At 50.1% G+C, this 27489-nt stretch overlaps 2 long non-coding RNA genes across 3 annotated transcripts; one reads left to right on the plus strand and one right to left on the minus strand.

Annotated features, from left to right (window-relative positions):
* Positions 1 to 795: 795 nt before the first annotated feature.
* LOC123328624 lies at positions 796 to 9849 on the minus strand. 2 transcript variants are annotated; one of them, XR_006543585.2, is made up of 3 exons: positions 9231 to 9849; positions 2814 to 3050; positions 796 to 854 (listed from the first exon to the last, which is right to left on the minus strand). It is a non-coding gene; the product is annotated as an uncharacterized LOC123328624 (long non-coding RNA). The 2 variants fall into 2 exon arrangements; XR_006543586.2 differs by lacking the exon at positions 9231 to 9849 and adding an exon at positions 8352 to 8398.
* CYS1 lies at positions 8686 to 26909 on the plus strand. Its single transcript, XR_003102389.3, has 3 exons — positions 8686 to 9025; positions 21683 to 21735; positions 24823 to 26909. It is a non-coding gene; the product is annotated as a cystin 1 (long non-coding RNA).
* Positions 26910 to 27489: the final 580 nt, after the last annotated feature.

Genomic DNA, 27489 nt, shown 5'->3' on the forward strand with positions numbered 1-27489 from the left:
CTTTTTTTTTTTTTTTTTTTTTTGACAAATGGTCTTTGAAGCAAACCTTCATACACTAGAGGTGTTAACCTTTTGACAAATGTAGGAAGTGTTAGTCGCTCAGTCGTGTCCGACTCTTTGCGACCGCATCGACTGTAACCCGCCAGGCTCCTCTGTCCATGGAATTTTCTAGGCAAGAATACTGGAGTGGATTGCCATGCCCTCCTCCAGGGAGGAATGCAGGAAAGGAATCACTAAAACGATACATGTGCATGCATGCTAAGTCACTTCAATTGTGTCCAACTGTTTGTGACCCCATGGACTGTGTATAGCCTGCCACGCTCCTCTGTCCATAAAATTCTCCAGGCAAGAATACTGGAGTGGGTTGCCAACACAATAAACCATTAACAATGATTACCTTGGGAGACCTGGATGGCCTGTGGTATAGAGCATGCTTTATTTATACATTTATCTTTCTGCACTCATTGTACCTTTTTTCCTCTGCCATGAGCATGCATGCTTTGTAGTTTAAAACACTAGTTAATAAAATAAAAAGCTATGTTAAAAAGTGAGGGGGAACATGCAGGAAAGGAGATCTGCCTCTTTTATTACTCAGGGATTTTATGTAACTTACTGTATTAGTCAGGCCTCTCAGAGTAACAGAACCATCAGGATACTTGTGCTCAGTCACGTCCCACTCTCTGAGGCCCCATGGACTGTAGTCCCCCAGGCTTCTCTGTCCGTGGAATTTTTCAGGCAAGAATGCTGGAGTGGGTTGCCATTTTCTCTTCCAGGGGATCTTCCCTACCCAGAGACTGAACCCATGTCTCCTGTGTCTCCTGCATTGCCAGGCAGGTTCTTTACCACTGAGCCACCTGGGAAGCCCAAAAGAATACATAAAGAGATGTATATAAGAGGACACAGTACAGGAATTGGCTCACAGGGTTATAGAGGATGAGAAGCCCCACAACCTGCCGTCTGCAAGCTGGAGAGACCCAGAGAAGTCAGTGATGTCAGTGAGTCTGACTCTGAAGGCCTGAGGATGAGGACAGCTGGTGTCCACGAGCAGGAGAAGACAATGCCCCAGCTCAGGCAGAGAGCGAGAATCTTCCCTTCCCCCACTTTCTGTTCCCTGCGGGCCCTCAGCTGCATTGGTGAAGGCCTCGGCTACATTGAGTCCACCGACTCTTCTTGAAACACCCTCCCAGACACAACCAGAAATAATGTTTTGCCAGCTATCTGGGCATCCCTTAGATCTGTCAAGTTGGCACATAAGATTAACCATCACAACTACCATTAAAGTAACTTTTACTAAATATATATATATATATATATATATATATGACTAACTTGACTATTAAACATACTCATGTTTTAAGTCCCCAAGAAAATAGTGGTCTGTGACCACTACAAGCCTGACTTTTTTACTTTCTAGGAGCCTGCCTCATTCACAGAATTGAGTGTCAATATCTTTTTATATCTGGGGGAATTTTTTCTTTAATTTTAAAATTATATATTTATTTTTTGGCTGCACTGGGTCTTAGTTGTGGCACATGGGATCTTCAATCTTGTTGCAGCATGCAGGACTTTTAAGTTGGGGCATGTGAGATCTAGGTCCCTTATCAGGGAATGAACCCCCTGCCCTCAGCACTGGCAGCTCAGAGTCTTAGCCACTGGACCACCATGGAAGCCCCAGTGTCAATGTCTTTACTTTAGAGTATCATTGTCAGTAGCCTGGATTATGTCACAGGAAGAAACAGCCCCAGTGGAACTGGCTCGGGACAGCCAAGATTTAGTTCTTAGAACTCAAGATGAGTTCTTTAGCTCATCCATCATGAGCGGGATGCTCCAGAACGCTCACTGACAGCTGCCACCAGCTTGAACATGGTCCATCTCCACGGTGGAAAAAGAGAATTTGAGGGGCTATTTCAGCAGAATTGACTGCTCCAGTCCATAAATGACACACTCACTTTTTTTCACACAAGATTGTCCCAGGACCATCCGGTCCCATGAGGGGAAGTCATCCCACTCCTACATCCAGGAGGAAGCGTTTGCAGAGCAGTACTGGGGACCACCAGACACTGCATTCTAGATCTATATTTCTCCAGCTTCCTTTCCCATCCGTGACTGGACTAGTTTGTAAGAACATGACTGGGACTTTGTGTTTTGATGCTGTGTGCCTGTGTGTACAGGGATTGGGAGAAATTCTTTGGCAAGATAGGGTAAAAGCTTAGTTTAAAATGAAGTCTTTACCTTCATCACTACTGGGTCAACAGTGTCAGAAGAACTAACTGGTGGAGCCTTGGTAGAGCCCATGCTGCCCTTGTCTAGGGGGATGCAGCTCTGCTTCCCAGGGGACAGCCTGGCAAATGGAACATGGCTGGATTGCAGCCTCGACTTGCTGCTTGGTCTGGTATTTTTGTTCCATGAGCAACCTGTGCAACCCTACATGGAGGGTGATGTATTCATATGCTTGAAAATTCCATGACCCGGAAATACCCCCAGACCCAGGCAAGCAGGAATGGTTGGTCACCCTCCCTGCACGGTAGCCCTGGGTACCAGAGTAGTAGTTCCTTCTACTCAGAGGTCAACTTGTCTATTCGGCTAGGTTTCTCATTTATTTGGGCATAGTAGCATGATGAAAGAATCCCAGGGACGGTGGAGCCTGGTGGGCTGCCGTCTATGGGGTCGCACAGAGTCGGACACGACTGAAGTGACTTAGCAGCAGCAGCATGATGAAAAGACCTTGTGGACTAGACAGACCTGGGTTCAAGTCCCAGCTCTGCTATTTACTAGCTTTGAGAACTTAGGCATCCCACTCTTCTAAGCCTCACCTTTGCATCCATAAAACGGAGGACCTCAGAAGGCTGTTGAGAGGCTCCTTCAGTGAGTTACAGCCTGGAAGGGCACTGGGGCAGCCTCTTAGGAAGAGGCGGTCAATGGCCTAGAGGAGGAAGTTGTGTTCCTGAGAGCCTTCCCAGCAGGAGGACTTGTGCAAACAGCTCACCAGCGTTCCTCAGGAACAGTTATGAGCAGGCTAGGACTTCAGCTCCACTTGACAAGTTAAAGAGCTGTGAACAAAAAAGTCAAGAGATTTAATGTTTAACCTGAGCTTTAAGCAGAGACCTCTGTCCCTTCAGCTCATTAACTCACTAGTTCATTCTCAGGTCTCCAGTGGGAAGTGGGGAACTGTATGTTTTTCCACCTCTCTGGGACCATAGGCTGTTTCTGTGCAGAATGGACCATCCAAATAGGACAACTTCCACATTGCGGAATTGCCATTCTTTGTGACAACGTTTGAGCTTAAAGTGGGACATTTCAAATATGTTACTCCTTTAAAAAAGTGTGTTGATTTACTGGCTGCATCAGGTCTAGTGACAACACACTGGGTCTTCATTGTGTCATGCGGGGTCTTGCGTTGGGCGCATGGGCTCAGTAGTTGTAGCACGAGATGGTTGCCCTGCACATGTGGGATCTTAGGTCCCCGAGCAGGGATGGAACCCACATCCACTGCATTGCAAGGCAATTCTTAACCACTGGACTACCAGGGAAGTCCCGTGTTACACCCTCCTTTTAGCCAGTGGTACTGCAAAGGTTGACTTCTGTGATAAGCAGAGTATGTTAATGACCACATTTGCATAGGCTTACTTGCCCCCTCCCCACCTCCCTTCCTGCTACACAATTTCCTCAGGGTGATCAGTTCAGTTCAGTCGCTCAGTCGTGTCTGACTGTTTGCAACCCCATGGACTGCAGCACGCCAGGCCTCCCTATCCCTCACCAACACCAGGAGTTTGCTCAGACTCATGTCCATCGAGTCAGTGATGCCATCTAACCATCTTATCCTCTGCTGTCCCCTTCTCCTCCCGCCTTCAATCTTTCCCAGCATCAGGGTCTTTTCCAATGAGTCAGGGTGATAAATAACCCTACCAAAGCCTGGAATCTGAGTGTGCTTTGAGTGGCCTCCAAATCTCCAACTCAAAACTATGAGTTCATGGAAAGGAGAGTCAGCCTGTGGCCTCTGGGCGGCGGCTCTGCCAGGAGAGGAGACCGGGCCACACTGAGGCCAGCAGATACTGAAGTACGTAGTCGGGGGCCTGCCCTGTCCACCGCCCCGGGGAAGGACAGTCCTCCCGCAGGAGCCATCACCACGGTTCAGTGGGCAGGTGTGGGCACCTGAACCCGGGGGAGCCCCACTCTAGAGTGACCAGCAAACACCCCCCCCACCCCCCCACAGCTCCACACTCTAGGTAAAAGCTCAGCAGGAAAAGAGTCTTCCTCACACAAAAGCAGAGTGAGCCACGCCGGCCACCCGGTCCCTTTTCCTCACACACGAAGGGGTTTGGGGGTGATGCACTGTCCACAGGAAGAGTCCCAAGCCTCATCTGTCAGAAGGCCGACCCCCGTTTCCCCGCCAGCCTCCGACAGCATATCTTAGGTTGTCACTTCTCTTCCTGTTTCATCTGGCAGCTCTCTACCATCAGCTTTCCATCTTCCAAAAGTGTGTGGAAATCTCTCATTTGTGGATTTCTCTCCCTTTTACGATTCCTTCCCCGACTCCCCCTCCTTTTTATTTTTTTTCTGAACTTCCTTTTTTTAAACTTCAATATCTTAATTTTAGAGGAACAAGGAACAAGAGAAGCAAACTCTACCTGCTCTGTCCTTTTGAACCAGAAGCCCAGAGATGTCTCTTTAAGCAGTGAGACCTGGTCAACTAATGGAAAAATCTGCATCAGGAATCCTGTTTCCTACCTTTTGTTCAAAAGGATGTAAGTCACCCATGTTTCAGACTCTTACAGTGTTACAAAATGAGCCAAAGCAATCATGATGCAAACATGCCAGTTCTGAGGACTTAAGACATGGTTTTTTTCTATTTTTTAATTTAAATATATGTTTTTAAATTTTTTTACAATGTTGTGTCAGTTTCTGCCATACAACAATGCAAAGCAGCCATCATTATACACACATTCCCCTCTCCCCCTCCCCTCCCCCTCTCCAAGGCCATCACAAAGTGCCAGACTGGGCTCCCCAGCTGGTGCTGCACAGCAACCTCTCACCTGCAAGATATGTTTTTTTCTGAGTAAATCTTGCAAAAGAGTTCTGTAACTCATTAATAGTCCTTAATGAATGGTGTTGACTCTCCCTTACTTCGCCTACCCTTTTCTGTGGGGAAGCCATGAAACAGGCTGCAAAACCTTGGAGCTTTGCAAGAAGACAATAGCAATTATATGAGATGCTGCCCGTGGAAAGGTATCAGCAATAATTGATAGCACTGTGGCTCTCTCAAGTTACTGATTAAGCATTCAAAACTGAAATCTGGCTTGCCTGTGTTTCAAATACTGTCTCATTTCTCATCTGAATATAAACATTATCCTTCTGCATATTCATAATGACCTGCACCCACACAATATCTCTCTCCTATCTAATAGCTTGGGATAGGCAGGAATGGTGGGAAATTATACTGGTTCTCAGGAGGGAGATGAGATCTGGAGAGTCTCGGAAGAAGGGTACTTAAGTGTGGCTTTGAAAAGGGAGCTGGTGTTGGCAGCCTACTGCAATGAGGGTGGTCCCCAGGCTGCAGTAAGGAGAGGACCTCCTTCATGTCCAGATGCCAGGCTAGTCCCGTTGCCAAGAGAAACATCACTCAGGACATCCTGCAGAAAGTATCAAGAACTGCAGTTCTCTCCCGAAGTTTACTTTGTTCATTGCAGGATGTTCTTATTTTCCAGGAGTTTAAGCAGACAGCTCCCAAGCGGAGCCTCGTCTTCCACCCCCTCACCAGCCACCACTCCAGACACTACATAAAGAAGTCTTTTAATAATGACTGATGAACCTACATGCAGGGAGCAATGGAGACACAGACTTAGAGAACAGACTTCTGGACATGGCAGGGGGTAGGGGTGGGGGGTCGGGGGAGGAAGGAGAGGGTGGGCTGTATGGAGAGAGTAACATGGAAACATACACTATATGTAAAACAGATAGCCAATAGGGATTTGCTGTATGACTTGGGAAACTCCAATGGGAGCTCTGTAACAACCTAGAGGGGTGGGATGGGGAAGGAGGTGGGAGGGAGGTTCAAGAAGGAGAGGATATAGGTGTACCAATGGTTAATTCATGTTGATATTTGGCAGAAACCAACATGCTATTGTAAAGCAATTATCCTTCAATTAAAAATAAATAAATTTAATTATATATATATAAGAAGAAGTTCTTTAGCTGGAGGAGTGTGGCTGCCAGGACGCTTCCCTAAGAGGGATCAGACCCATTTTAAATGTCCCAATATTCCTTTGTCTCTTTGGGACAAAGAGATTCTTGTTTATTTCTAAATAAGATCTTAGGCGACCTTGGTCATGTGGGAAAATTCAGGCTGTTTGCTTGTTATGGGAAGGTGCTAATCAATCTGGGTTTTAAGCAAGAATAAATGGAAGCCAATCCTGGAATGTGGCTGATTTTAAATGCACTCTCAGAGTGGAAATAACACAGGCTTTGGCACTTATGCTCACTGAAGCCCAGTGAGCCAGAGAAGTCTGGGGAAACAGGGTTAGAATCAAGAGCCATCAGAAAAATCAATTGCCCTGGGAGGTGAACACAGGGAGCTCTGGATATATTTAAACTATGAGTCACATGACTAGACGCTACTTAGGCAGAAGTAAAACATGTTTTCCTTTAAATGATTAAACTTAGTTGAACTTAGTACAAGAAAAACTTTTTTTCCCTGTGAATGTTTTTTTTTCCCCAGGCTTAAAGAACTTCAAGATAAGATTTGTTTTCCTAAAGAAAAACGTATATCCATATTCTTGCCTGGAGAATCCCAGGGACGGGGGAGCCTGGTGGGCTGCCGTCTATGGGGTCACACAGAGTCGGACACGACTGAAGTGACTTAGCAGCAGCAGCATAGCTTCAAACTAGATACACCTGTGGACTCAGAACACCCAAATGACACCAGATAAGGTAGCCCATCTCCTGCATCTGGATGGTTAAGACAGCACATTTAAAAAAAAGAAAGGTTAGCCAAAATTCATCAACAGTTATTCTGCAGTCCCATCTGGATTCAGGTTAATGTCAAGATGGGAGTTAAAACTCACCATGTTGGAGCTGTCTTGCTTTGGAGAGGTTAGATTTTTTTTTTTAAATAAGTGACAAAGGGAGAGAAAGAAGTCTTAAATTAAATGTAAGCACAACCAACAATTACACCATCGGTTTCAGTTTGAACTGGACACGTCTGGCCTGTTTGCTGTTCTTTTGGGGTTGGTTCACTTAAAAACAATAAACGTTTTTGTTCTTTCTTTTTTACTATGCAGTGACCAAAAGCTAGAATTAATTATGATCAGTGCCTACTGGCTTTTTCCCTGCGTGGAGACAGAATGCTTTCTGTGTCTCCTTTTAAATGTTTTCTTTCTCAAAAGTGGTTACCTTTCTGATGAGGGTTTCTAATGAGGCTCGGCATTTAGGTACCAGATCGCCTTTGGGGCAGGAGCCGCGGGACAGGAAACCCAAGGCACCACTTCCTGCTGCCCGCTCCCTTGCTGAAAGGCTGGAGGGGGTAGTCGGTCCGAGAGCGTCGCTCCTTTCCCTCCTTCTGTCCTGTCTTAGGTCTGTCCATGCGCGCGAGGGAGAAGGGCAGAAATGAAAGGGTGCGAGGCCCTGCACCTGTGTCATCTTACTCCATCCTCAGAGGTATCTTTACCGTCCTCCCCCCACCCCCAACTCAACCTTTGAGGAACAGGAGGCTGGGACAGATGACGTCCCCACGCGCTCCACACTGGGGCTGGACCGGACCGTGGAGTCATCTCCGCGCGCATCACCACCGCAGGCAAGCCGGGTTGGCCTCTGCAGTGCTTTCCATAAAGAAACGAAAAAGCGCGGCCGAGTTAGCCCGAGCGCCGGTAGGGGCTCCAGGGTGTTCAGTTCTTAACTGGTTCGGGGGACTAGGAGGGTCCCTAGTCCCCAGGAGCCAGGGACTGGAGGGCAGACCCCGCAAAGAAAGCGCAGGACCCAAGGTGGGGAGGGGCGAGGAGGAAGGAGTCGGAGGAGGAGAGGATGCCGGGCTCCAGTGCCCTCGTCCCCCAGCCAGTGCCCCCAGACCCGGCCCTCGGTTCCCACTCCCGGCCGCCGGCTCCCCCAGAGCGCTCACCACCCACCCCACCCCCACCCCACCCCCACCCCACCCCCACCCCACACCACCTCCCCGGGTCTCGGCCCCCACCGCCAGGCCCGGGCCAGCATCCCGCTCTCAGCCGCCCCCGGCCGCCTCTTCGCCGCGGGATCTCGTCCCCAGCCCGGCCCCTCCTCCTGCCCCGGGCCCGGCTCAGCACCCCGGCCCCAGTCGCGCCTACTCGCACGTTCCCCCAAGTCCCGGGCTCTGGACCCCTCACCGCGACATCAGGCCCCGCTCTCCCAGCACCGGCGACTTCGCCCCGCCCCCGGCCCGGCTCGCATCCCCGCCCCCAACTGCGTCCCAGACCTGGGATCACCTCCATCCCCCGAGCCCCGGCCCGGCGCGCCCCCCGCACCTCCCCGCTCCCGGTTCGGCTCGCATCCCCTCCCCCAATCGCGTCCCGGGCCCGGGATCACCTCCACCCCGCCCTCCCGGCCCGGCGCGCCCCCGCCCAGCCGTCCCGCTCCCAATCGCGTCCCGGGCCCGGGATCTCCTCCCCCCGCCCCCGGCCGAGCCGCGAGCCCCCGGGCCTCCTCCCGCCCCGCCGCCGGCCCGCTCCGCCCGCGCGCCATGGGCAGCGGCAGCAGCCGGAGCGGCCGCGCCCTGCGGCGTCTGCGCAGCCCCGACAGCCGGCCGGCGGGGCCCGACGGGGCAGCCCCGGAGGGCGGGACTGGGCTGCCGGTCTCGGCGCCGGCTGCGGCGGCGGCCGGGGAGGAGGCCCCGGAGGCGGTGACCGGCACCGATCCCGGCCCCGCGGCGCCCCCCGACGGCGGGGACGAGACCCTGCGCCTGCTGGACCAGCTGCTGGCCGAGTCGGCGGGCTGGGGCCCCGGGGAGCTGGCCTCGCGGGGCCCGGCGAGGCCCAGACCCGCAGCCGGCGCCGGGAGCCCGGTGAGTGTGGGGGCTGCGGCGCCCGTTCCCGCCCAGGGCGGGGGTGCCCTCCCCTCCGGCCCACACCCCGCGCCCTGTCCCCCAGCCCCTGGCGCCATCCCGCCTTGCGCTCCCTGCTCGCCCCCCTTCCTCCCACCGCCCCCAGTCCCTGCCAGGCTCCCTGGGCTTGAGCGATGCCCTGTCCCCGCTGCCCTGTGTCACCCACCGTCTGGCCGTCCCCGAATCCCACCGGGTCTCTTGCTGATCGCACGGCCTCTCCTTCCCAAACATCCCCTCTGAGTCTCTCTGCCTCCTCTGGGTGCTGGTTTAACTGCCTCCAACTTGGGGGTTGACAGGGACCCAGACATCCCTTAGCAGAAAAGCATCTCCTGGGCCTTCTTCTGGCCAGAGGTCAACTTTTTTTTTTTTTTTTTTTAAACTGTGGCTCCTTCCAACCTAGGTAGGAGCTGGCCAGGGGGATGCTTGTCTCTCTGGTACCTCCCCCCTCAGCCAGCCTCCAGAGCACTGTCAGAGAAGAATCCTAGGAAATGGGACCGGTAGCCAAATAGTGGTAGCAAAGCCCGGCGCCCAACAGACACGTCAGGATCTTTGCCAACTTCGCGAGTTGTCAAGCAACTCGCACCCTGCTAGCTATTTTTAAGATGCTGTGCAATTTCTTTTTGGCTTCCCTCCTCTCTCTTCCAGAACACTTGTAATAACATCCCCGCTGTTCTAGAAAAAGACAATACAAATGAGCACTCTCTTTTGGCAATAGCCACCACTCCGGCAGAACTGAATGAAGGAGATCAGTAGTATCAGTTCCTGGGCTTGAGGAGGATGTACAAGACGGCCCCCTGCCCTGGAATCCCACAGGCCGCACTTAACGACTATTGGGGACGGGAGGGAAGTGTCTTGGGGGCAGCCACCAAGCAGGAGAGAGTGGGAAGCTCCTCCGCCAGATGGAGGTGGGGAGAGGTCGAAAGGACTGAGCCAACCTAGACGGGGCGGGGTCTTCCTCCCCTGACCACCTCCTGCCCGTGCCCTGCTACCCTCCCAAAGTGAGCTGCAGCAAGAGGGATCGAATTATATAACAAGATTCCTTTAGGATTACATCAGTGTTCTGTTATATAACCCTCAAAAGGGATAAACAGTTGAGAAATTCAGGGGAAATTCTGAGGTGGCATGGAAGCAATCTTTGTGTTCAGTTTTCAAGTGCTTTGGAAGTTTCAGAAGTGAAAATGAAAACAGAGACAGAGTTTCCCGTCCCACCCCCTGTCCCACCCTCACTGGCTGAGAATCATAGAAACTCCCAGGGTGCTAGGGCTGCCTTATTCACCCTTTCAGTCATTTCTCAGGATTTTTTGAGCATCTGCTGTGTGCTGGGCATCACTCTGAGTGCTGGAGATGAACACAGATGGCACAGTCTTTGCCCTAAAGAAGTTCACAGTGTAATGGGCGAGAGAGATCCACAGAGTGGAACACCAGTGGGCAGTCTGTCTAGAGAGTCCATAGGAGGAGGAGCCGGTCCCCTGGAGAAGTCACATCAGCATCCCAGCAGGACAGGGCTTGACCTGGATCTGGAAGGGTCTATGGCGCTAGCCGGGCAAACAAGCAGTGAAGAGCATTTGGGCAAAGAGAATCCTGAGTGCGGGCAATGGTGGTCGGGGCATGTGGTACTCAGGGTGTGGGTGCTAACAGTGGAGTTGAAGAGGGTGGGAAGGATGAATGCCAGGCTCCAGACATGTCATGCTAGAAGTGTTCTGGGTTGAGGCATTTGGACTTGATCATAAAAACCGTGGGTATTTTGAAGGGCTAAGAGGAGTGGTATTTTGTGTCTCCGCAAGGTTAGGCCAACAGCCATGGGGAGGATGAACTGGGCCCAGTAAGACAAGGGGCAAGATAGCTCACGGGACTGCGGGAGCAGTCCACACAAGCAGGTCCTGAGTGAAGCAGGGCAGTTAGAGGGCTGAACGGGAGATGGAGTCAAGAGACTTTAGGAGGTGAAGTCCCCAGCTGTGCTGCTCTTTTGTGTGTGGATAGTATATATCTTCTGTGCCATAGATATTTCTTGAATAAATCCTGGAGTCCTAGATTATTATAGCAGAATAGATGCTCCCGAGTCCTATCCATTCTTTTCAGTTCTGGGGAGATTGAGTAAAACGGCTGAAGGTGCTTCATGTCCTGGCTCTAGAGGTCTCAGGTAGAAAGTTAACTACCTGTATGGCCAAGTGTGGGGGCTTCCCAGGTGGCATTAGTGTGGTAAAGAACCCTCCTGCCAATGCAGGAGACATAAAAGACTCAGGTTCGATCCCTGGGTCAGAAAGATACCCTGGAGAAGGAAATGGCAACCCACTGCAGTATTCTCACCTGGAGAGTCCCACGGACAGAGGAGCCTGGTGGGCTACAGTCCGTGGGGTTGCAAAGAGATGGACACAAATGAAGTGACTTAGCATGCACGCATGCACATATGGCCAAGTATGGAGCCTAAGCCTTTCTGCTTTATAGTTTACGCCCTTTAATTGGATCTCTGGCGACTGCACATTTTCTAAGACTCTGAGTTATTAATAAATAGGTAAATAGTGCTTTCTCTGTTTTATAAACAAAGCCATTTTAGTCCCAGAGAATGATCACATACCCAAAGCCACACTGCCAGTAAGTGGAGGGAGCAGTTTGTAGCAAGTCTGCCAGGTCCCATCAACAGACAACCTGGAATGTTGTATGCCTTTTTTGTTTTCCAGGTGTACAATCTGGAATGTTCCATGCCTTTTTCATTTTCCAGGTGTCTAGCACTTCCAATGCTCTACTCACAGCAGCTCTAATGCCTGGCCCATTTTTCTTTACCAAATGACTTTTTAAAAAAAATACATAGTCATTTATTAATTACAACCAAATGACTTTTTTTTAACATTCAGTAATCCCGAGTGTTCCTCATGCAAACTCATCAGAACCTTTATTTTGTCTGATAAAGATACTCCACCTTGCCCTCATAATATGCCCTGAATGTTATTTTTGGCAGCCTCCTTGTTCATTCAGATGTTTATATGCTTAGGGATAATACCATTTTTACTAAAAGTTGTGAGACTCCCAATTATTTATTTAATACATCTGTCACCAGCATCCTTTTCTTTGAGCGTTTTCATGAGCCTGTGCATGTAAGCATGTTGCTGGTCACCCAGGGGCAGAGGCAGAAGAACAAAAAGGAAAAAGACCCAGAATGAGGTCTGGTCCCTGTCCTGTACCAGTTTTGATTTCTACTAAACAGAGGGCTCTGAGGTTCACTTACAGTTGCTCAGAAATTGTTAATATGTTGTAATACAGACACTATTTACTCAGGCTATTCCGAGAGCCCGCTCCTAACATCCAGTGTTTTACTTAATCCTTGTCAGAATAAGTCCTTGCCAAATTGCTGTCACTTTCCCCTAACTTCATGGGAGAAGCCCCAGAGAAGCAGTTAACTTGGCCAAGGCCATGCAGTTGGAAACAGCCAGTCTGAGTCTTTCTGAACACACCCTCTGCAGAGCCATGTGTATATTAGAATTTCTTTCCAGCACTCAGGATCTTTAGTTGCAGCATGTGACCTCTTAGTTGCGGCACGTTAAGATCTAGTTCCTAAACCAGGGATGGAACCCGGGCCCCCTGCAATGAAAGCACAGTACTTAGCCACCGAACCACCAGGGAAGTTCAATTAGAGTTTTGACTGAGCCAATTTGCCATCAGGAGGGATTATCACTTGTTCCCCAACTTCTCTGGGGCTCAGTTTTTCTCTGAAATAAGTCTCCATTCCCTGGATCTAGGAGCCTTCACCCATTTCCCTGACTGTAAAGATGTGTCCCAGTCACTGAATATGAGTCCAACCCGGCAAAGGTTATGCTTACTTTTAAGTGTTTATTTTTGAAGTTAGAATAGGTAATATACATGTGCATGAGAAAAATTTTGTTCTTGGCTGTTCTCTCCAATAAAAGAAAAACCTTAAAATGACCTTACTTATGAAAGGGTTTAAAAAAAAGATGAGCCCTATAATTAGCTTCACTTTACAATTGTAAAAGAATGTTGCTCATTGTAGAAAAGTGAGAAAACAAAACAAAAATATGTATATAAATATATAAAGGAAATAAAGATTTCCGAATAAACGCTGCAGTTATTACTGATACTATTTTGACGTGGTTCCTTCCAGTTTTCTCTCTCTTTTGTGCATATCTTTTGTCAGTAAGATCATAGTGTGTGTGTGCTCAGTCCCTTAGTTGTAACTGACTCTTTGTAGCCCCATGGACTATAGCCCACAAAGCTCCTCTGTCCGTGGAATTTTCCAGGCAAGAATACTGGAGTGGGTTGCCGTGTCCTATACACGTGCCAAAACCTATCAAATTGTATTATATTAAATGTCTACAGCTTGTCCCATGTTAATTATATATATTATTGATATGTGTACATATACACGTATAAAACTGTTAAAACCTAAATGTTAAGAACAAAAGAAGCAGGATATAAAGGCGGTGGTTTAGTCACTCAGTGTTGTCCAACTCTTTGCAACCCCATGGACTGTAGCCCACAAGGCTCCTCTGTCCATGGTATTTCCACATATTGTTAAATAAAATATGCACTGGATTTTCTATAGATACTTCACTTTTTTTCCAAAACCCCTAGTTGTAAGAGACATGGGAGGCTTTAAGAAATCATCTTATTCATTTCTTCCACATATGCTTCCTGCTTCTCATTCTGTCATGGTGTGGTGTGATTCAGCCTCCCCAAGACCCGGAGTGATGACACATCACACGCGCGCCCTGAGCTCAGCCCAGTTCCCATGGCCCCAGCCCAGGCGCCATAGCCTCCCTGGGGTTGGACAGAAGTCTGTCCTACTGACCAGGAGAGGCAGGCAGGCAGCTGGCTGGAGGCGGCAGCTTGCGTCTGCACTCGGCCTGGAGTGGCCACCAGGGGCTGCTGTGTCTTTGCTGTTCATCCAAGCTCCTGCGAAGCTTCCACCAGCTGGATTTTCTGGGAGATCCAGGGTGGGTCAAGCTGGGAGGGTGTCTAATGCGTTTTGCATCTAAGTCAAGTTACAGACAGATTAACAAGAGAAAGAACCACACTTGCAAACCACAAGCGCAGAAAGGAACACAGGTGAAAAAGTGAAAGAACAAAGCTGAACTGTCAGGAAAGTTATAAAAGAAAGAGAATGATCTTCCATTTGAGTGCAGCTTCAGGGTGTCCAGTCCTCGTACGCAATGGACCTCATACGTCATTGCCATCTTGCTTGGCCAGCAGCGTGTCGCCCTCAATAGTGAGTAGAACAGCTCAGGGAAATGGAAACAGGGTGATTATGCAAATGTTTGATTCCAATCTGAGCAGTCTTTCACTCAGTTGTCTTTTTTTTTTTTTTTTTGCTTATGGGATCTTAGTTGCCCAACCGGGGATTGAATCCAGGCCCTCATCAGTGAAAGCATGGAGTTCTAACCACTGGACCTCCAGGGAAGTCCCTCAGCTGTCCTCCTGAGGGCAGAAACTATATCTGAACAACCCTTACAAAATCTAGTGATGAAAGGAAAAGCCCCCATCTGGTGATGACAAAAGCTGGTTCCAGCAGAAATGGGCAAGAAAGAACTAGGGTCCCTACTGGATGACTTCATGAAAAAAATCGCTGAAGAATGGTTGGGTAAAAAGTATTACTTTTCTTCTGTGTTGTCCCTGAGACTATAACTAAGCTCAGCGACTGAAAACTGCAGGGAAGCAGATTGGTGTCAGTAAAAGAAAGCTTTCTTATGTGCCTGAGAGAACTGAAGGTAGGATCTCAAAGAGGCTTTATATTCATAAGAGCATTATTCACAATAACCAAAAGGCAGAAGCCACCCAAGTGTCCCTTGATGGATGAATGGATAAACAAAACATGGTATATACGTACAGGGGAATATTACTCCACCTTAAAAAGGAAGTAAGTCCTGGCATAGGCTACAACATGGATGAGCCTTGAGGACTTTATGCTAAGTGAAATGAGCCAGGCACAAGATGACAAATATTGCATGTTTCCACTTAGGTGAGGTGTCCAGAGGAGTCACTCTTGTAGGACAGAAAGCAGGATGGTGATTGCTGGGGATTGGGGGGTGAGAGTTGTTTACTGGGGGCAGGTTTCAGTTTTGTGAGATGAAAGTAGTTTGGGAGGTTGGTTGTAAAACAATGTAAATGCACCTAGTTCTGAAACATACACTTAAAAATGGTTAAGATCGTACATTTTAGATTCTGTGTATTGCACCACAATTAATTTTTTATTAAAAAGAAATTTAAAAGAATTTTCAGATAGTCTGAGCTGCCTGAGCTGAAATGGGCTGTTTCAGGAGGCAGAAGAGGTGAGCATGTGTGTGTGTGTGCAAGTGTGTGTGTGTGTGCAAGTGTGTGTGTGTGTGTGTGTGTGCATGCACGTGATTTCCCCTGCTTGCTCTCGTGTTCATCACCCCCTCTTCCCACTGTGAATTCCTTGCTGATGTGAGAAGCATCTCCTCTTCATCTTTGCACTCCCCAGAGGCACAGTGAATTTTCAAGGGAATCTTTGGGAACACTGACTCCACCTGGCAGATCTCCAGCATCCAGCAGCCCCCTGGCCCCTCAGGTATCCCAGGACCAAGTCTGTGCACCTTCGCTGTGCAGCCTGACTCCACATGGAGAGAGCGCCAGGTGGGCAGGACAGGCTCTTCTAGCCAGGGCATGGGATGCCCACAGTAGCGGGTTAGCCACCATGGACCACACCACGGGGCCTGTGTGGTCAGATATACCCGGGGTCAGCTCGCTTCTATTCAGCACCTCAGGTAACAATCTCCAAGAAACACTAGTTTCTCAGGGAAGAAAGTGCTGTCCTGAACCTCTCAGGCCTCGAACACAAGATCTTCCCTGGGCTCTCCTCCTCCTCGTGCCTTCAGGTTCTCTTCTCGCTGGGCCGGGTCAGAGGCTACTGTGGGCTGGACACTGGGTCAGATGTTTGTCATGGTGTTTGCAGGTATTATACTAAGGATGAGACAGACAATCTGTCTTCTCTCTGTGGCCCTCAAGGCTAAGTACCTATTACACAGATGAGTAAACTGAGGCTCATAGAGCCTCACAGTCCACCCAAAGGCACATCATGATTAAATGGCAAAACTGGGCCTTGAACCCTTTTCTGCATTGTGCTATTTTTACTCTTACACCAACTGCTATATAGGCAAACTCAGGATTATGCTGCTACTGCTGCTGCTAAGTCGCTTCAGTCGTGTCCGACTCTGTGTGACCCCATAGACGGCAGCCCACCAGGCTCCACCGTCCCTGGGATTCTCCAGGCAAGAACACTGGAGTGGGTTGCCATTTCCTTCTCCAATGCATGAAAGTGAAGTCGCTCAGTTGTGTCCGACTCTTAGAGACCCCATGGACTTCAACCCACCAGGCTCCTCCGTCCATGGGATTTTCCAGGCAAGAGTACTGGAGTGGGGTGCCATTGCCTTCTCCAATTATGACTACCCATCAAAGTGACATTGAATCTGATTCAGGAACTATTTTATGTTTATTGTGTGCCCTGCGTAGAGATCTGTAAACTTTAGGAGAAGTGATATTCTTGTTGGGGAGGATTAACTGATGTTAATGTTAACAGCGCTGGGTTTTTCTCCAGTTGTGTCCTCATGTGGGCTGCTCTGGGCGGGGATATCATATCCTTTATGGGCAATAGAACCCCGCGCCCAGCAGCGCACGTGGGAGTTAATGAATGAAGACTTATTCACAGCCTTTGATGACTCCACATATTTGCATATGCTCTTCCTTATCCAGAGTACCCTTCTATTCCTTTCCATCTGGTAAACTCCTAATCTTTCAAAACTCCTGCTAAAATGTTATTCTTTCCACTCTTCTTGAAAGAGTTTTTCCCACTCAGAGTTGGTTTCCCCTCCTGTTGCAGAGTGTAGGCTTTCCCAGCACCTTATAACTCAGCTATAGAATGCATCACGTGGCATCACTTTGCATCTTTATGAGACTCGCCCGATGTGCTATGGGCTCCTGGAAGACTGGGTTCTTGACAGCTGCAGTCTGTATTTAGGATGCTGCTTGTACCAAGGGGGATCTGTTGCACAAAGCAGGCTGATGTCTGGATGGGCTGTGGCCTTGCTCAGCTTCACAGGTCAAAGGCTGGATTCCACAGTGCCAAGTGCCTTATGCTGGGGAACACGGTGAGGAAGCTTATTCAGAAAAGCCCCTCTGCTGAAGACAGTTTTATATTCTGGGTATAATTAATGTGGTAAGAGTGTCTTTGAAGCATAAAGTGGCTCATGAGACAGTGAGGAATTACCAGTCTGGATCTAAGGAAGGCAGAATCCAGAGAGGCAGGTGACCCACCGGGCTGTGCTTGCCTCAGGTGAACGCGAGCTTTGGGTCTGACCATGTCCAACAGTAAAGGGGACAGAGTTTAGGGCCCAGTGAAAACAGAGACTAAGAGTAGATCCTTCGCTCGTACGTTCAGGGCCCTCACGGGACTACAGGCGAGTGTCATAGCGCAGAACAGTGCAGGAGGGTACAGAAGCCATAGTCTAGCTGTCCCTTAGGTCTGCAGCCCCCATTCCCATCACCTGGCTGGTCCAAAATACCTGAATCCGTCCAGTGCAGTTCAGTTGCTCAGTCATGTCTGACTCTTTGAGATCCCATGGACAGCAGCACGCCAGTCCTCCCTGTCCATTACCAACTCCCGGAGTTTACTCAAACTCATGTCTATCGAGTCGGTGATGCCATTCAACCATCTCATGCTCTGTCGTCCCCTTCTCCTTCTGCCTTCAATTTTTCCCAGCATCACGGTCTTTTCAAATGAGTCAGTTCTTCGCATCAGGTGGCCAAAGTACTGGAGCTTCAGCTTCAGCATCAGTCCTTCCATTGAATATTCAGAACTGATTTCCTTTAGGATGGGCTGGTTGGGTCTCCTTGCAGTCCAAGGGACTCTCAAGAGTCTTCTCCAACACCACAGTTCAGAAGCATCAATTCTGCGGCACTCAGCTTTCTTTATAGTCCAAATCTCACATCCATCCATGACTACTGGAAAAACCATAGCTTTGACTAGATGGACCTTTGTTGGCAAAGTAATGTCTCTGCTTTTTAATATGCTATCAGGTTGGTCGTAACTTTTTTTCCAAGGAGCAAGTATCTTTTAATTTCATGGCTGCAGTCACCATCTGCAGTAATTTTGGAGCCCAAAAAGATAAAGTCTGTCACTGTTTCCACTGTTTCCCCACATACTTGCCATGAAGTGATGGGACCGGATGCCATGATCTTAGTTTTCTTAATGTTGAGTTTTACTCTCCTCTTTCACTTTCATCAAGACGCTCTTTAGTTCTTCTTTGTTTTCTGCCATAAGGGTGGTGTCATCTGCACATTTGAGGTTATTGATGTTTCTCCCTGAATTTTTTTAATTTCTTTATTTTAATTGGAGGCTAATAACTTTACAATGTTGTGGTGGTTTTTGCCATACATTCACATGAATCAGCCATGGGTGTACATGTGTTTCCCATCCTGAACCCCAATCCCACCTCCTTCCCCATCCCATCCCTCAGGGTCATCCAAGTGCACCAGCCCTGAGCACCCTGTCTCATGCTTGGAACCTGGACTGGTGATCTATTTCACATATGATAATATACATGTTTCAGTGCTATTCTCTCAAATCATCCCACCCTTGCCTTCTGCAGCTTGCTGGATTTAATTTCAAGTGGGCCCAGACTGAGAGTGCCCTCTAGTGCCTGAACAGAGTAAATGCATGTCCTCCCCAGGGGAAGGCATCTTCCTCTCAGGCCTCAGAGAACACCCACAAAGGGTTTTCAAGGATAATGAGCATCAGACAAGAAAAAATAATCAACCACCCAGAGAGTTGTTCCTGATGGCTCAGACAGTAAAGAATCTGCCTGCTATGTGGGAGACCCAGACTCGATCCCTGGGTCGGGAAGATCCCCTGGAGAAGGGAATGGCAACCCATTCCAGTGTTCTTTACTGGAGAATTCCATGGACAGAGGAGCCTGGCGGGCTACAGTTCATGGGGTTGCAAAGAGTCAGACATGACTGAGCAACTAATACTTTCAGAGAGCCAAGTGAAAATCAGAAGAAACAAAAACAATGAAAATAGACTAGTGAGGGCCTCATTTATTTGGATTACCAAAGATTATTGGCCAATAAAGGTCTCTATAGTCAAAGCTATGGTTTTTCCAGTAGTTGTGTACGGATGTGGGAGTTGGACCATAATGAAGGCTGAGTGCCGAAGCATTGATGTTTTCAAGCTGTGGTGTTGGAGAAGACTCTAGAGAGTCCCTCGGACTGCAGGAAGACCAAACCAGTAAATCCTACAGGAAATCAACCCTGAATATTCATTTGAAGGACTGATGCTGAAGCTGAAGCTCCAGTACTTTGGCCACCTGATGAGAAGAACTGACTCATTTGAAAAGACCCTGATGCTGGGAAAGATTGAAGGTGGGAGGAGAAGGGGACGACAGAGGATGAGATGGTTGGATGGCATCACTGACTCGATTGACATGATTTTGAGCAAACTCTGGGAGATGGTGAAGGACAGGAAAGCCTGGCAAGCTGCGATCCATAAGGTCACAAAAAGTCGGACACAACGGAGCGATTGAACAAAAACAACAATGTTAAAGAATCCACCTGCACTGCAGGGGATGCAGGAGACACAGATGCCATCCCTGGGTTGAGAAGATCCCCTGAGGAGGGCATGACAACCCACTCCAGTATTCTTGCCTGGAGAATCCCATGGATAGAGGAGCCTGGCAGGCTTCAGTCCGTGGGGTTGCAAAAGAGTCGGGCACGACTGAAGTGCCTGAGCACACATGCATGTTCATTTGTGAAGAAGGACCTATAGAAAGTGACCTAGCATATTTGAAAAACAACCAAATAGAACTTGTAGAAATGAAAAACACAGTAAACAAAATGAAAGATTCTGATGGTTTGGGTGAACAGGAAATTAGAGATTTAGAGAAGATCAGTGCCCTGTAAAACAGAGCTGAAGAAATGACCAGCACAGAGAGACCGGGATCTGATGAAAGACAGCTTGAGAAAAAAGCCACAGCAAAACTAATACTACATTTGAAATAATTAAGTCTTCCCCTTCCACTACAGGAACAAGGCAGAGATGCCTATTATCATGACTACTTTTCAAGGTAGTACTGGATGTCCTAGCCAGTGCAGGAAGGCTTGGGGAAAATATGGAAGGATCAGAAAGGGAAAAAACTGAATGGCCATTATTCCCACATAATGTGAGTGGGAAGAAATTAAGTCCAAAAGAATCTACAAATAAATTATTAGGGCTAATAAAGAGAGCTTAGTAAAACTGCTGAACATGGTCCTGGTTCTTTGCACTTGATTGTGCATGTATGTATTTCAATCGTATCTCTGCACAAACAAGCAGGGAGAAGATAAAATTTTATTTTAAAAAGATATTATCAAGTATCTAGAAATTGGTTTAAAAAGAGGTGTCTATGACTTCTACAGTGAACATGATTAAGACTTCTTAAAAGATATTAAAGAAATCCTAAACAAATGGAGAGATGTTCCCTGTTTATAAACTGGAAGGCTTGTTATTATAGAGATTATGACATGGGGAAGGGGAAGGGAGGGCAGGGTGACTTGAGAGAGTGACAATATATATATATATACACACACTGTGCTGTGTGCTTCTGTGCGTAGTCGCTCAGTCACGTCCTACTCCTTGTGACCCCATGGACTGTAGCCCACTAGGCTCCTCTGTCCATAGGATTCTCCGGGAAAGAATACTACAGTGGGTTGCCATGCCTTCCTCCAGGGGATGTTCTCAACCCACGGATTGAACCCAGGTTTCCCGCATTACAGGCAGATTCTTTACTGTCTGAGCCACCAGGAAAGCCCATATCTATACACTACCATGTATAAAACAGATGGCTAGTAGGAAGATGCTGTATAGCACAGGGAGCTCAGCTTGGTGCTCTGTGATGACATAGAGCGGGGGATGGGGGGAAGGAGGCTCAAGAGGGAGAGGATATATGTATACTTACACTGGATTCACTTCATTGTACAGCAGAAACCAACACCACATTGTAAAGCAATTATACTCCAATTTTTAAAAAAAGATATCAAGTCTGCCTGGAATGATTTGTATGTTGATTCAACCCCAACAAAAGCCCCAAGGGGGACAAGCTGACTACAACACACACGTTTGGAAGTGCAAAGAACCAGGACCAATCCAGCTTCATTTGAAGCTGTGGTCATTGAGACGGGGCGGTGCTGACGACAGGACAAGCATAGATCATTGGGAGAGTTTGCAGACAGACATGAGCGACGCCTGTGCACTCGTGACTCCAGACAGACAAGGTACAGCACAGCAGCAGGGCAGGCTGCCAGGCAAGGGCTTGGGTGGAGGTGAGGACCTCCACTCCCAGAGTGAGAGCTGGAGGCTTGCTGGCCAGTAGCTCCCAGGAAGGAAGGGGCAGGGGGTCTCTTGTTTTAAGTTGTGTAGGTCACTCCCCTCTCCCAGCCTGTTTCCCACCTACCGAACAGGCAGTTGGAGCTAGACAGCAAGGGAGCCTTTCCACTTTCCAGCTCTGGTTTATTAGCCGTGGGTTGAACGTGGCAGCTCTGTGTCAGCAGGAAGCCAGTGCAAAGGCAGGCTGCAGCACAGACAACCTTCTGATGCCTCTTCTGTTTGTCCTTCTCAAGGTGTCCCCAAAGCGGAGCACTGAAGACCACCCAGAGGGCAGCTGTAACTCTGAGTAAGTATGGGGCAGGGAAGTGCATCTCTGCAAGAAATCACAGCTCCCCTCCTCTGCCACCCCCCAAGCACCTGCATCTCTGCACCTGCCCTCACTCATTCACTCAGAAACTGTGTGCAGTGCTCATCTGTGAATGAGGCGCGGTCCTGGCCTTCAGGAGTTTCCAGCCTAGAGGGGTGATGGGTGGGTCCCCAGTAATCCTATTACAGTGTTAGCAGGAAAACACATTTAAACCCCCTGGAAAGTGTCAGCTGAGGACTCCAGCCATCAAGGTGTTGGCACAACCCTGGGCTGTGTGAGGATTCCCGGGGCCCCCGGAGCACACTGCACCTGGAGGCTGGGCTGGGCTGACCTGCGTCCCAGCCCATCTGCCCTTGCTTTCTCGTCTCTAAGGAGTCACCGTGATGGCCCTTGTCCTTGGGACGCAGGGGATGGTGGTGCTCAAGACCATGGATGTGAGAAACAGTGAAAACGCTGGCTCAACAGCTATTTTTATTACCAATTCCAAATGGTTGCGGGGCCAGAACCTTGCTGGTCCCCCTTATTTAACAAACATTTGCCTTATTTAACAAACCTTTCCTTGAAGAGTGGGGTCTTTTCAGATGGGCTCAAGGGAGGTCCAAGAGGGGACAGAAGCAGCCGGAGGGCTCGTGGAGGAGCTGAGGCTTAAATGGCTTGAAGGACAAGTGGTTTCACTGAGGAGGGCAGGAGCGCGCCAGGTGGCTAGAGCCACAAGCAAGATGTGGAGGTGTGAACAGGACCCCGAACACAGGCTGGTAGCATTTAGAACAGGGTCTGGGGAAGAAGGAGGGCTGAAATCAAGAGCTGTAGGTGGCCTGGCCTGCACCAGATTGGGGTGGGGGTTGGGTTCCCAGCCAGAGATGGGCTGGGTCACGGCATTGAGAGCACCAGATCCTGGCCACTAGACCAGTGGTCAGTGACAGGGACCCTGGCCCTTCAGCTTTGCAGGAAAAAAAATCCACAAAGACGAAAAATAGTGAAGCAAGTCAAGTATTGATTAGGAGGGAAAAGAGTGCAGTCCGTGGATAGATACAGGCAGACTCAGCGGGAGAGTCGCTGAGTTGCTGAGCGGCGCTCTCACGGTAGTTTGAATTACTTTTATGGGATGGTGGTGGTGGTGGTGGTTTAGTCGCTCAGTCGTGTCCGACTCTTTGCGACCCCTGGACTGCAGCCTGCCAAGCTCCTCTGTCCATGGGACTCTCCAAGCAAGAACACTGGAGTGGGTTGCCATTCCTTTCCCCACTTTTATGGGATATTTTCTCCCAATTTTCCTTTGGCCAATCATTCTGATTTGCCTGGTTCACGTCCATATTTTGTGTATCTCAGGATCCTCCCATGTGTGCACAGGTATCTCTTAGCCAAGATGGATCCTACCGGAAAGGTGTCTGGGTAGACCATCCCTTGACACTGCTCCTCTTTTGACCTCCAAGGAGCCTTTTCTATGCATGTATGGTTGGGGAGGTCTCCTGACTTTGGGAATGAGAAATATGTGGTTTGTGCAAGGTACAGCCTCCTCCCTTAATTGCCCTGCTATTCTCGTCTTGGAGTTTCAGAACAGAGAGAATGTATCTCAATTGCTTTACCATGGGGAGGGGGCCCATCTGTTTCCTGCCTCAGGGCCACTGCTGTTGAGTAGGAGGACGCTGGGTGGGCCCTGGGCTTCCATCATGGCCCTGGAGGTGAAGCAGTGGGAGCTTGTATGCTGACTCGGCCCCCCCTCCAAGGCCAGAGCCTCCCTCGACAGAATGGAGCATCCCTACCCATCTTCCCTGACAGCCCCCTGCCCCTCACGTGTTCTGCAGACAGCATCGGCCGCGCGTTGCACACCAGCTCCAGGGGGGCTCAGCCCCTTGGGCTCCCAATGCAGTGACCAGGTACCAGCGGCAAATTCTGCTCAGCTGACCCAGAAACCCGTGCCTATGGCGATGCTGAGGACACCGGCCCTGCCTGGTGCCCACACTGCTCGGTCCCAGCTGCGTATTTCTACTGATTGTAAAGATAATTGGCAGTGACTTTCAGTTTTCCTCAACCCAAGGACGTTAGGAGGATTAAATTCCGCCTTGAAAGAATTAGCTATTTATTCTTATTTTGAAACAAATGGGTCCCTTCCCCTCACACGCACATTCCAGGATGTCCTTCACCAGGAGTGAAGGACATTCATGCATTCACTCCCTCAATAGACTTTGGCGACAGCGTGCTGAGTACCACCCTAGGCCCTGGGCTCAGGGCTGGGTGACTCCCAGGCAGGTCCTGGCACAGCGACTGGAAGGGGAGAGAGTCTTGCCGGTGCGGTCAGGGCTGTGCTGACCCTTGGGGAACAGGCTCGGAAGCCACACAGGCCCTCCCCAGGGTCTGGACTGCTGGCAGCCTCCCTCCTCAGGGGAGTCTGGGGTCACAGCGAAGTCCAGAAAGCCAGAGAGGGTGTGGGCTGTGGGTCGAGGCCAGTGGGAACCGGAGTCCAAGCAGTGGGATGAGGAGCCAGGACTTGGTCACTTAATACACTGCCCAGGGGGTGGGGAGCCTGGTCACGATCCAGAGGACCCTGACGCCGAATCCTGTCTTGTAGGGCCAGCTCCTGTGAGACTCCCTGAGGGTGCAGACACAAGAATGAGTCAGCCGATAGAGGATCTCAACAGTTTACCTTCTGAGGGCTCTGCAGGGTGCAAGATTCAGGGTCACATGCCGTCCACGCATGGTCTCATTTATGCCTCAGAGTGAACTTAAGAATGCAGTTCCCCGTTTTAGAGAAAACTGTCACTGAGCTAGGAAGTGGCAGAGCCAGGATGCAAACCAGGTCTTTCGACCCCCAGGCCCTCGCCCCGAAGCACTGCCGGCACGGGCTTCCTCACAGGCTAAGGTCTTGGGTTACACAGCAGGAGATGAAACCGAAGAATGAGTCAGGAGCTGCTCATGGAAGAGGTTGAGGATGTGTCCCCAGGGCAGAGGTTTTCAGTCTGAGTTTGAGGATGGATCAGAATTCCATCCATGGCCACTGCAGTCGTCCAGTAGAGATGTGGAGTTTGAAGGTAACATCTTGCTTCCCGTGTCCGTGTTTCTCACCCATAGAGCCCCAGGCAACTGCCACAAGAAGCCCGAGAGGCAGTCGGCCATCACATATGACTACTCCGAGGAGGAGCTGATGGCCAGCATTGAGCGGGAGTACTGCTGCTGAGGACAGTGCGGCAGCAGCCCCAGCGTCACCCAGCAACCAACCGACGTGCCATTCCTCCCAGACCCGGCCCCAGCAGACCGGAACTGGGCTGGAGGGGCGCACGTTCCAAGATCTTTCACAACTGGCCTCTTCAAATCCACATTCAGACAGTTCTGAACGTGGCTGACTGCTGGCCATCGTGCTTGCTGGCAAGAGATGGTCAGCCATGCAGACCCAGGCAGAAGGAAGGTGTGGGTGCCGGAGACAGCCGTCTACAAGGGTCTACTGGATCCTGAAACACTTCCCCTTTCTGATGCCCCCTCGCCACCTGATCCGGAGGAGGCTCATTAGCTGAGAGTGGCTCAGAGCCGCGGCTTTGGGGCCTCACACGCGTCCCACAGTGCCCCGGGGAGGTCTCCCACTGGAGGGCACATCCAGGAGGTATGCCTTACCGAGCTAGAGGGAGTCACCCTCAGGTCTGCGAATGAGTCTCCTGGAGATGTTGCAGATTCTGATTCCATGGATCTGGGGCATGGCCTGTGAGTCTGCAGGTCTCAGCAGTTCCCAGGCAAGACCCAGGCTGCTGGGTCCCAGCCGCGCCCAGAGCGGCGGGGATGAGCCCGAGCCTTCGGCCTGGCTGGATCTTCCTTCCCTGGTGCTGGAGGCCTCTCGGAGCCACAGCCCACCCCCCTCCCCAGAGAGAGGCCTGTGCTCCTGCAGTGTGTGTGTGTATAGGTGGGGGACCAGAGCCAGAGTCCCCAGTTCTGATCCTTGCCCTCGAACTAACCTGCAGTCACTTCCCCACTCTGGGCCTTGGTGCCCCTCTCTAGAAAGTGAGTCCCAGAGGTGTGCCCCCCACCCCCCTGCTCTGACCATCTGGGATTACATAATCCCAGGCGTCCTTGGTCTCTGTGGTCCCCCAGGGGCACGGGACTGCCTCCCCTGCTGGGATTGAGCCCTGGTCCCACCTGCTCAGGGCTGCCTGCTCTTCCCACCCAGTAGAAGGAAGAAAATCACAGTGGTGAGGCCAGAAGAGCCTTAGAACATCCCCAGCAGACAAATGAGGAAGCCAACGCCTTGTGAACCAGGAGGACCCCGGGGGGAGACCCGCAACCTGACCGGAAGGGAGACCCCTGCTGTGGGCCCAGCATGGCTGCTGTTGGAAAGCTCAGGGTGGCAGGCGGTCAAGAGCCTAGGAGGCAGGAGACCGGGAGGTGGGCCCTCCAGAGCAGCTGGCCAGGACATGGGTAAAAAAGGGCATGTAGAGGGCACCTATTAGCCTCCCGAAGCCAGAACTGGTCCACCCACATACAGGTGATTCCTCCACGGTGTCACCTGCAAGAGCATCTTGGGGCTCGAGGAACGGCCACCTGGCACCGTGCCCAGGCCACAGGCCTGCTGCCCAAATGGGCAAACAGGCATTTCCACAAACCTCTGTGACTTGGCAAGGGTGTCTTTGATCAGATGTTTCATGGCAGGGAGATTTTAAACTTCGAGGCTTCGATGGAACCATGGAGCCTTCCAGCAAATGTCCTGGAGGGTTGGCTCAGAACCTCCCCCAAACCAGAGCTATTTCTCATCCAAGCCCAAACCATTTGTTTTGATATGATATGATATGATAACCATTTGTTATTATCTTAATAATACAGATACTTCTTTTTGAAGTTAAAATTTTGTTTCTCCCTAGTAGACAGATTAGGCCTTGACTTTAACAATGTAAACGTTTAGTTTTACATCATTCATTTGGTGAATTAATTCAGCCAGAAAGTTGACACCCTGTACTTTCCTGTGGAAACCTCATAAAACCCTTCACGAGACAAAAGCATTAAGGAAAAGAATTCCTCATGACATTTGGTGTCACTGATGGGGTGAATATACTTCCTCAAAGCTGAGAAGTCACAGCGGTCGTTCTCAGGTCTTCATATTTTTTTTATTCCCCCAATTCAGGAAAAAATGTGTCTTCTGGATGGTGTTTGAGAATAAAGCGGCATGTCCCAGCTTTGAGGTATTGCCACCCTGTGTCCAGGGGAGGGAGGCTGATCATGCTTGGTGGCGGGGACTAGGGTGCCAGTCCTGGTAACAAGTGCTTCTTGCACTGGGCGTGCAGACAGGGCCACCTGGGTGCCCAGCGCTGCTCCGGGCCTTCTCTTGGTCGCTCGGTGTTGCCTCTGAGCTGCAGCTTTCTGCCGTGGAGCTGAGCGTGGGATCTTCTCATGGACACAGGGAATGTGGCTGAAACAGAGGCAGGAAGAAAAACGTCTCTGTGTTGAAAGTGACAGTGACACTTGGATGTCCGGGAAAGTCCCAGTGCCACGCACGTGCCTCCTGCTTTGTGTGGTGGCAGGTTTCTCTAAGAGGCTCCCAAGCGCAGGAATTTAGAAAATGTGCCCCATCCCCAGCTCTGAGAAATGTCGTGTCCTTCTTCCTGGGGAGGGAGCCACGGCCTTCACTGTGCCAGCCACAGGCCTTCTCAAAGGGGTCCTGCCCAGTTCAGGCTCCCCATCCTCACCTAAGATAAGTTTTTCCCAAGACACTCCCCTTGAGTGCCAAAGTCTTGGGTCCGATTCTCACTGGGCTGCCAT

Source organism: Bubalus bubalis, chromosome 12 (genome assembly GCF_019923935.1).
Source record: "Bubalus bubalis isolate 160015118507 breed Murrah chromosome 12, NDDB_SH_1, whole genome shotgun sequence".
Lineage (NCBI taxonomy): Eukaryota > Metazoa > Chordata > Mammalia > Artiodactyla > Bovidae > Bubalus > Bubalus bubalis.